Source organism: Nelusetta ayraudi, unplaced genomic scaffold, assembly GCF_046127955.1.
Source record: "Nelusetta ayraudi isolate G7.1 ecotype Tasmania unplaced genomic scaffold, CSIRO-AGI_Nayr_v1 ptg000060l, whole genome shotgun sequence".
Lineage (NCBI taxonomy): Eukaryota > Metazoa > Chordata > Actinopteri > Tetraodontiformes > Monacanthidae > Nelusetta > Nelusetta ayraudi.
This window is the reverse complement of record NW_027466110.1, coordinates 5550607-5561558: the sequence shown is the minus strand read 5'-3', so window position 1 is coordinate 5561558 and position 10952 is coordinate 5550607.

Genomic DNA, 10952 nt, shown 5'->3' with positions numbered 1-10952 from the left:
AACAACAGCTTTGGCAGGGAGGCAGGGAAAGAGAGAGAGAGAGAGAGGCGGAGGGAGGGAGGGGGTGAAGGAGGGAGGGAGTAAGGCAGGGACACACAGAGGTGGCGGCAGCGGGAGATGGCAGAGGAAGAGGGATGTTGTGCACGCGAGGAATCACGGCTGTGGAGGAGCGCCGTCGGATTCCAAGAATTCCCCAAAGGAGCGTCTGAGCACCGTCTCCTGCAGGGAGGGGGAGGAGGAGGAGGAGGAGGAGGTGGGAGAGGATGAGGAGGAACAGGTTGGAGGAGACGGGGAGTCCGCACGTGCACGCCTTCGATGGCAGCAGCTGGAGACGGGTGGGAGGAAGGAGGGAAGGAGTGAGGGAGGGGAGAGAAATCCAGAGTGTCCCCCTCCCCAGCTGAGGTCTCCGCCCCGGAGCCGCACACGAGGACGCCCTCCACCGTGGCACCGCCTTGGTTTTGACCTTTTCACACCGTTTGGCTGCCAAAAAAAACCCACCTGCACCTCTAACTGAGGACAAGGGGAGCTCCTCCACACGGAGGGGGATCTCTTTTGTCTCTTTCCTCTTTTCTAAACACTTTCACTGTATTTATTTTTCACATTTTCAACAACTGCCTTCAGAGTTCCGTGGTTCGGCCAATTGAATTTGAGCAACTTTGCAAACATCCCTCCATCCACCCCTCATCCGTCAATGCATCCATCAGTCATACCAGCCCTCCATCTATCCATCTATCCATCCATCCATCCATCCATCCATCCATCCTCCTGCTTAATCTGAACCCAGACTTCCAGGTTTGCTTTTCCGGCTGTCTTGCGACAGAGGCGGGGTCACAACCCGGACAAAGCGGCACTTTGTCATGGAGCCACACAGAGAGACACACACAACCGTCCATAATGACATTCACACCTACGGATGATTTAGAGTTGCCAGCCAGCTGAATGCACATGTTTTTGGACTGTGGTTGGAAGCTCCTGGAGAGCTCCTGGAGAGACAGGAACAGGGAGTGCGTTCACAATTCCACACAGAGAAGTCTGAGCGGGAATCAAGCTCACAGCCTTCTTGCTGCGAGGCCACAGTGCTGCAAAACGGCTGCACCACTATGTTGCATACGATTCACATTTTGAATTCGGCCTTCAAAATTGGAGCAACTTTAAAATTTGAACAGCTTTGACCCCATTCAGTCCAGTTCTTGAAGCAGCTCTGTTAGTTTTGACTTCATTTAACTGGAGGTGTCTTTTATACTTTAAAGCAGGATTTTTTTTTTTATTATCATTATTTTGTCTTTTTAAATTCTAAATCAGAAGAAACAGGTTTCCTTCTTTCTGTCATGTTTAATCACAACACCAAACAGTGGTCTCAAAACAGGTTCAGCATATTTCCGACTTCATCTCAAACTCAAGAATAACAATTAGCTTCGGGTGATTAATGGATGCCAAGAGAGGAGAAAATTGGCCTTTTTTGTCATTCCAGGTGCTTCAAGTAATTGACTTCTGATAAAAGTGATAAACGGTCAGGGGAGGGCTGAAATTATAAAAATTAAGATTAATTCAGCTCAGAGGACATTTCAGACCCATCTGTGAATGAAAAATCACTGCGTGTGGTTTCCGACCCAAAGCCAGTCTGCATAAACCGACGCCACAAGCGAGGCGCCTTTGTACTTGTGTCAAAGCAACCAAAAAGACCAATTAGCTTTGTCTTGGCCGCAGCACAGGCTGAATCCTCTGCCTCCGACTGCTTTGATACAAAGAAACTGCAAATGAAGACAACAGACTTCTTTGTTTGCTTCTCTGACTCCAAGAATATCCGACACTAAACATCGGCCTCCAAACGATGGCTTCATTGGCATTTAAAGAGTGAAATACTTCAATGCAATGTAAAAAGAAACAAACCTAACAGGAATGAATCATTGTGCAAAAGCTTGGTAGACTATTAAACACTCACAAAGACCATTGTTCATCTTCGATAACTGCATGAAACATTACTGAAAAATAGAAACTTTGTATGTGTGGGTGGGAAGGAGGAAAATGCTTTGATGAGACAACTCATTTCATGTCTCGCAGAAGATTTGTCCATGCCACTTTTTTCATTTAATCGAATAAGATTAGTTGGTCCCTGCCCCTTTTTGGCTGAAGTGTCTGCTGCAAGTTTGAAAAGACATTCAGAGACTTCAGCTCGAAAGCTCAAAAAAAGAACTGACATTTCTTCATTGTCCTTTCTGTGTAAACAACTTAAGGAGCCTTTGTTTGTTTGTTTGTTCTAATTTCTCTCTGTGGTAGGGCTGTTGTGTTGACTGATGGGCTGTGATGTGTTTTGTTGTCTGCTGTGCATAAGCTGTCAACTTGGAACGCTGTCACTGCGGCTGAAAATAGTCACTTACATGGGCACAAAGCTGTGTTCCTTTAAAATCTCAGCCCTTCCGCGAGTTACGGTTTAGTAATTTATTAATTGAGGCTGCAGGCTGCCATTTATTAGACTGAGCAGGCTTTTTACCATGTGTTTTTTTCTGGCCTACCGCCGCTGACATTGAGCGCCATCGCTGACAAATGCACAAAACATTAAAGAAAACCGGAGCTGCTTGACAAAAGACTAAATACCAATAAAAACGCAAATGTAAGTGATTTGAAGCGACGATTGTCATGGCTGCTCCCCCGTCCAGGAAGCAGCTGATCCTATACCGACATGTCTCGTGAGGCTCCGCCGGGTGAGTCAGCGTGCCTTTGCTGAGAGTGAAACATGCAATAACCATTGTTGTCACTTCCACTCACGCTCAGATGTTTTGTTTGCTGTCGCAGAAAAAAACAACAACAACAGGGATCTCTAGCGGCATGAAAGGTAAAAGCTAAGTTTTTGGGTGGGACGTCCCCAATAGAGATGTGAGGTTTTTGGATTTTTGGTGACATGAGAAAGCAAATCCTTTCTGGAAAAAAGACAGGAGTTAAACTGAGGACACGGCTCTTCCCTCCCCATCCCTGTATGTACAGAGGACATAAAGGGGCTCCGCTGATGACTTCCAAACGCAACCTCGAGTGTCCGGCGGCGAGAGGATTAAGATACTCAGCGTATTCTGGACACACACATGTTTTGTCCATGGGCCAGTGGCCTGGGGGCCATCGCGAGTGGCAGAGGATATTAGGGTCAGGCGGGAGCGTGATTGGAGGAGACTATAGCCGAAGCTTTGACCGATAAAACCCCACTGCCCTGCTGATCCTTGACTCCGTCTCCCTCCGCCTCCGTTTGAAAACAGCTGCGTTTAGTCATCCTGGCACACTCACCCACTTCCAAATTCCAAAACAGTCCCGCCTTTTGGAAACCGTGTTTATTTTGTGCTGCACTGAACAGTTCAAGCAGGAGGAGGAGGGCAGATATGCGAGACAGCAGGCAATAAAAACAGGCCGTAGCCATTACATTTTTTGCATTTTTGTCAGAAAGTGAGCGCGGAGTGGGCCTGCGAGGTCACGTTTTGCAATTAGACACTATGATAAGGAGCGTTACAGACTCTTAACTTTGTAGCTGAAGCATGAGTTACTCTTACAGCTCAATGCTGTGTCAGTGGCTACAAGCCCCCATGCAAAATTCCTCTTTCGTGTCTCTCTCTACATACGCAGCCACCCAAGCCAGCCTGCTACACCAACTTTTCCCAATCTTGCTGTGATGGTGCTGGGGCAAATTACTCGGCTGATTTATTCAGTGTGTTAAACAGCTTTTAGGAAGGGTTTTGAAAGTTCGGAGCACTGTAGGTTTTTTTTTCTCCCCCTGCCTAAAAGTAATGTTGAGCGGCGTGACTAATTGAAGTAAGAAGAGTTGAAGTGTTACCTGGATAAGCGACGTTACGCTTTGAAAAAGATTATGGATTTTTTTTTCCTTTTTTTTTTCCATTTCGTAACAGCCGCTGATAAAGTTCAAAGCGATACCGGGAGGCTCCGGCTGCTCTGTCGGCGTGAATGAGCAAACTTCACGGTGGATCGCTGCCAAGATGCTCAACGGGTGAGCCTAATGCACGCACGTTATAATACAGTATTTGCTACATCCGCCCATACATCCAACCTTTCGCGTGCAAAGCCGAAGCCTCTCCCAGCATGCCCTTCACCTGTAATGGGGATTCTACGCTTCCCAGCTCTGCTAGACTGCTAACCTTTGAAAGAAATTCTCCAAACACCGCTGTCTCCCTGCTTGCGTCCAATCTATTGATTCTATACGTCCCCGAGTGCTAAATCTGGCCCATGCACAATAGACAGACTCCTCTAAATGGAATGCGGCCATCAAGGGATTAAAGTCATTAATTACAGCCGCGCTTATCCTGCTATGAAAACGCGCAAGTGGAAAAGTTCTCCCACGTGGAAAGCACAGTGCCACACATGGCTCATGCTGTTTGCTGCTTGCAGCGCAGCCTGAAAACATTCAAAAAGTTGTGAACTGGGTGGGTTCCATCACTGCAATGGAAATATTCATTTATCTTCTGTACCCGCTTCCTCCTGCACTCAGGGTCTGCTGGAGCCTCTTCCAGCTGTGATGGGGCGAAGGCAGGGTTACACCCTGGACGAGTCATCAGTTTATCACAGGTCCAAACACACAGTCAGCCATAATAATGGATAGAAATGTTCAAATATTCAATTTGTATAAGTACTTCTATACATACAGATACCTCTATTGAAGTTTGATCAAATTACGATAATACTGTGTACTGTTGTACGATGTAGGAGGTAACCAACAATACCGAAGCAGTAGTTTGCTGTACACATAAATGTCTGGGAGCCAATGGCCACCACTTTGAGCCCCTCTTGTAATTGTAGAGGCCAAGGGTGACTTGTATCAATCTCGTGATGTCTGAATAAATTTGGTTTAGCCTGAGAATCAAACCCGCAACCTCCTTGCTGTGAGGCGACAGCGCCAACCACTGCAACGCTGTGACAATGGAAATATTGAAAAAACAAAAGCGGTAACCTCTGACCGCCAGCCACCGAGCTTCGTCACAAGAGCAAACGTGATAATAATCAAAAACAAAACACACAACCCTCTCTGTTATGTAAATGGCATCTTCGCCATCTAAACTCCTCCTCCGGATTGCGGATAATCCCATCTGACTGGAGTGAGCGCCGAGGAGCGACCCACAGCACACCGTGACTCACTGAATGACAGTGAAGACGCCGACTTCGTTGTCGTCCGGCTCCATCGCGGGCTGACGGCTCTTCGGCGCGGCGCTCGCTCCGTCTCTCTCCCGCCCCCCTCGCCACACTCTGATGCGTGTTCCCGTCCGAGGCCCTAGACGCCCGACTTCCTCCCTGCTCGCTCTGGACTTTCCATAGGGTGAGTGAGCCTGCCTCTCCTGCCTACCGCCCGTCCCTTGGTTGGTTATGACTGCGTACAGCAGCGCCGCTTGGAACCGAGTGAGTGGCCGGTGCCCCGAGGCGGGAGAGCGAGCTTGTCGCTTCTGCCTCAGTAATGAAATAACATCACATTCCGGGCCAGTGCGTCAGAAAACACAGAGGGATCAATGCGGAACAGCTGGACTCCGATGGGATGCGGTGACCGGCCCGGGCAGCCAGGGCTCTCACGGAAAACATGCTGCTCTGTTATGGTGAAAAATCACCTGGTTGGCCTTTTTTTTTTTTTTTTTATGTTTCGACTCTCACTGCTGGCCCGAACGTCTGCGGTTTCACGTCGGCGCCGTTCCCGCGAGCGACCCAACGGCGACGTCTAAAATATTAATCGGATCCCTATACAAGGCATTTGGACGTGGCATGTGTTTTATCATCCATTAGAGCTTAAAAATTAAGCTTCGACCATAATCCACACTACGCACGTTACTATGGGCCCCCACCACCTGCCACCGCTAACGGAGCCAAACCTAAATCCTATATAACCCGCAGAATTAGATCTTAACCTACATAACCCGGCGACATCAGGTACGTTTTTATTATTATTCATATTGGCAAGAATATTGTCAAATATTACAGCTCGTCACAGCCATTTATAATCAGAATCAGTGAATCATTTTTTTCCTGTGCAATCTTTGTGCACATTTAGGATATTTTTCTTTCTTTATTTTTTAAAGAGCACTCTGTTATGAAAGCCTCTGCATTTTAAAATAATGCAAGTTCACGCCGGATTACAGCATGCAGGCTCTCTCAGCCGTGAACGGCAAACACACACGCGCGCGGCGCGCGCTCTTTCATTACTTATGAACCGAGGCACGTGTCGTCGCCTCTGCTGGCGAATGGAAGCGCTTGCGTAAGACGTCCCCGGCCGCCGCCGCAGTCTGCGTTAGATGAAAAGAGGTACGTGGAGGAAACCTGACTGTGGTTTCGCTTAAAAAAAAAAAAATCACTTCTCGCTGTGCGGTGGCTGCGCCCTCAACCGAGCCGCTCGGGTCATGTGCACGGTGCATGTGCGGTGCTCAGCTGCTATTCGCACGGCTGCGGTGGAAGAGGAAAACGCTCTGTGATTTCTTTTATTTATTTATTTATTTTTTACCGTGGCAAACGAAGGCAGAAATTCCTGCGAGTTGATACGAGCCGTGCATGACTCCGGCCTCTCATGTGGCCCGACACCTGGGCCCGGGGCCACGGAGCCACGGAGCCACGGCGTGCCGCATCACTGGCCCGTTTTCCCGCCTGCGACACACGGGCCTGCTGTCTTTCCGGCAGACAGACACGCAATAAAGTGCTAAAAAATGCAGAGGCTCTGCACAGAGCGCACGGCTAATGATCCCATTTTTTTAATAGGTCTCATTGAGGTCAGGGACGTAATGACTCAAAACGGCGGCGGATCGGGGGTCGGGTGTGTGCTGAGACGTATCTGATGCAACGCGCCGTCTCGCGCACGCTCGGGTGGCTCATCTGTTTTGCCGAGAACAATACGAGGCTGCACGCCTCTCTGCAAATTGTTCTGACAGTGTACGCGGCGGCGAGAGGCAGCTCCGAATTTCTGATTAATTAGTTAAATACACTTAAGGGCACGCGAGATGAAAAAGCAAACTGAAATGGCTGGTGAGGGCGGCCGAGGAGGCCGTCGCTCCCACATGCAGGCCGCGCAAGTTCACTCGAAGGCACCTCGCCCAACAACAGGAAGTGACTTTTTGCACTACTGTCAGGAACAACGCAAACAAGGATGCATCCATTTTCACAAACAAAGAACCGCAAAAGTTACGAAACCGATATATTTTTCTGTGGACTGCAGTTAATCCAATACCTTTTTTTTTTTTAAATGCAGTTTGCCCACAAACATAAATAGAGATAATTTACTTTTTTGCCATTCCAGAAGAATGCCAAAATAGGTCATTAATCATAATTAATTAAACATCCTGAAAACCAATTAACAGACAAAGCAGCCGCTCTCATTAAGGCCCGCAGCACTGCTTAAATCAAACGCAGACAATAAAGTGTCCTATTTATTGACACTGTTAACTATCGGCACAATGGAAGCCCGACAGGCACAAAAAGTAACTCGCCTGATAAGCCTTTAAATATACTCATTGCGTCGGCAGGAAGTACACAGGAGTCGATGCCAGTCAATGAGATGCCAGGATATCACTTTCCTCAAAATCAGATAGGCGCTGTCGTGTCAACACACTCCAGCGGCTCCTCCCCGCTAGCCAGGGAGGATAGGATTCACAGCATCCAGCAATTATCTGTAATGTGGGAGAAAAATCAATGTGTCCGTGAAAAGCTGCTAAGGTCACCAAGCCGACGCTGTCACTTGAATCAGAGGCGCTGCGGCGCTGCGGGCCGAGCCCCGAGCCCAGTTATCTCCGGGAACATTCGCATCTCTGCCGATGGCGTTTATTGTGCCGATTACGACAACACGAGAGAGAGTCGGTTCCGGCGCGTGATTGTGGTAGAATACAAAAATATATATATATCCATCTTTGTTTTTTTAAAAATCGCTGAAAATTGTCCATGAATCTGTTTCATGAAAAAGAAAATAATAAATGTATTTACTCAATATATTTTTATGATTGAGATTTAGCAAATCTTTCTCTTTAAAGGCCTAATGTCATTGAATGATTGAATGAATGCATGAATATGAAATGGAATAAAAAATATATGTATGGATGTTTCCAGTTACATAAACAAAAAACAAACAAACAAACAAAAAATGACTGCTGTGTTTTAATTTGATCGTAAGCGTTTGTATATAAATATATGTATATAAAGGCTGGGTCCACTTGTAAGGAGGCAACTATATTTATATCATATACAGCAGCCCAGAACACAGTTCTGCTCTGGGTTTGCTGGCTTTTCCTTGCAGTTGCAAAAAAGGATCTGAATGCATTAAGTTTTTTTTGCACTATTCTTTTTTACCGCTAGATGCTACTAAATCTTACGCACTGGCCCTTTAAATCATAACAAACTGTCTTTTCAATTGCATTAGCCGTCCATCCATCCATCTTCTATACCCGCTTATTCCAATTCAGGGTCCCAGGGATCTGCTGGAGCCTATCCCAGCTGTCTTAGGGCGAAGGCAGGGTGACACCCTGGACAAGTCGCCAGTTCATCGCAGGGCCACATAGAAACAAACAACCATTAACATGCACACCTACGGACAATTTAGATAATTCTACTGACCTCACATGCATGTTTTTGGACTGTGGGAGGAAGCCGGAGTGCCCGGAGAGAACCCACGCAGACACAGGAAGAACATGCACACACACACACACTCCACACAGAAAGGTAATTGCATTAGCACAACATGCAAAGTTAAATCCATGCTGCCACTGGTATATTGCTATAAAACGGACGACAGAACAGGAACATATTTTTTACGGCATCAATAAATATATATTTTTGAAGAAGACAAAACTTCAGAGGGAAAAGTTCAATCAGTCTCACAGTCACCTTTGCTGCTGTTGGTTTTTGTCCATATCGCTCCATGCACAAATTATATTTTCTTCTATGTCATCAAATTCCATGTCTTCTGTCCGCCGCAGCAGGTCACAACCGGAGCTAATGGAAGCTAAATTCCAAATGCGTCTGTCTTAGAGGCGGGTGAACATCCCGGCAGTGATGTGGAGGGAGGGCAGGCCTCCTTCAAACATTGATAGCCTGGTGTAAATTCTATTAACGGCAAGGAGATATTCAGAAGGATGAAAAATCAATACCTGGTGGCCGGTGACGTTTAGAGGATGAGTCTGAGTGGAAATGTGAGATGGCACAGCCTCGCACTGGTGCAGAGGATGCGCCTGTAAGTGGTTAATCATGTGCTTGTCTGACATTTCGATTGCATTTCTGCCGCCACCGTCACTCCCACTTTTATCCCTCGCGAAGGAAAAGATGTGCTATCAAATGTGAGAGATGGTTATAATAACAGGAGTCAGCAATCCCGAGTCGGCAGCGCTCTTACGAGAGGTTCGGTCTTAGCCGCTCGGCTTTCAGAGAGCAAATGAATTGTTTTTCACTCATGCATCGAATGCCTCTGCTCCACAGTGGCATCAGCCACGTGCCCCATGTGATTCCCGGGCCGTGCAATCTCCTGGAAAGACCGTCAGTGATGACTCACTGAGTTAAACCGTTGCACCCCTGCAGTGTTAAAGGGATCCCTACTGTTTCATTAAAACCCCAAACAGGGGGAAATTATGCAATCAAGAGTGTGTCTCCGGGGTACATAACACACAGCGGACCTATGAACAATAAATTCTCTAGGTTTAGTTGTGATTTGAAGCCCCGGAAAGACGTCTATTTTTGTTTTATCGCAGATGTTGCCATAAACAGAAGGCGCACCCAGACGTCCCACGTGTCTCCCTCCTCCTCCTTTCTCTAATGTGTCTAATTAAAGGTTCAGAACAGTGTGATGCGGCTGTCAGCCTCCACTCTCTGATGAACAACTCACTAGCACACACTAGTGACAGAAAGTCAACCCTGCAGTGGGTCAGGCCTAAACGTCCTCTCGCTTACATGTTGTCACCCATGTAAAACTAAAAAAGTGGAAGTTCTGTGTGTTTGTAGACTCAGCATGCTAGCGTGCTAAATTATGCTTTTGAGAAATGTTCAGTGTTAAAGCTGTTTTTAGCAGCAGGTTCCTTTTTTTTTTTTTTTATCAAGTTCTTTGGCACACTGTTGCAAATGGCCACTAATAGATATTAAATAGACACCAACGCAAACCAGAGCCTCCAAAACGAATTGGGGAAAATGCATCTTTTTTTTTTTTTTCATCATAAACCAAGCAGAATTTCCTGTCATTTGGTTTCCTCTCTCTCCGCCTACATCCAATTAAAGGAAAATCAAAGAAGGTCCGGAAGTGAGATGCACTTCTCTTTAACTAATTTTTGGCAAAGACTTTTTGTAATTTAGTTTGGGCACGTGGGACTTTATCCTGCACCATTTGAAATCAATATCCACTTCCAACAGAACACAGACTATTCTCAGTGCTTCGCCTCAGTGGTTCTTTGCGTTGTGTGTGTTGCCATACAGCACCTCAGTGGTTCTTCAGTGGTTCTTTATGGTGGTTGTGGTGCTCTACAGACCCCTAGCGGTTCTTCACCTGTCATTCGGGATGGTTAAGGGGCTATGCAGCAGCACCTCAGTGGTGCTAATGTTAACTGATTGCTGTTACCTCAGGAACCTTAAAGCTAAATCTAGGGCAACATTTATTTTTCAAATTTTGGAAAATGAGTTCAACAGTTTAAGAGTCCAGACCTCCAAACATCTTAAACGGCCAATATCAACAAGGTGGTTTCAAAATGCAGCGTCAAAACAAACGTATTAAATCCTGCCTGACTCAACTGTTGTGGGCTTCAGCGGGCTTCAGGAGGAAAATGGGGAGACTACTGCCATCTAGTGGCACCTTGCTGCAGGAACAATGCCTGGCAGAGGCCCGCTACTTAAATCATGCCATGCTGACTCATGCTATCAACAGCCACTCAACTACTTATGAACCACTCCTTAATGCCTCCATAAAAACAATAAGTCAGCTCTTGGACAGCTGTTTGCATGTTCCGCTTGGTTAATGTGGCTAA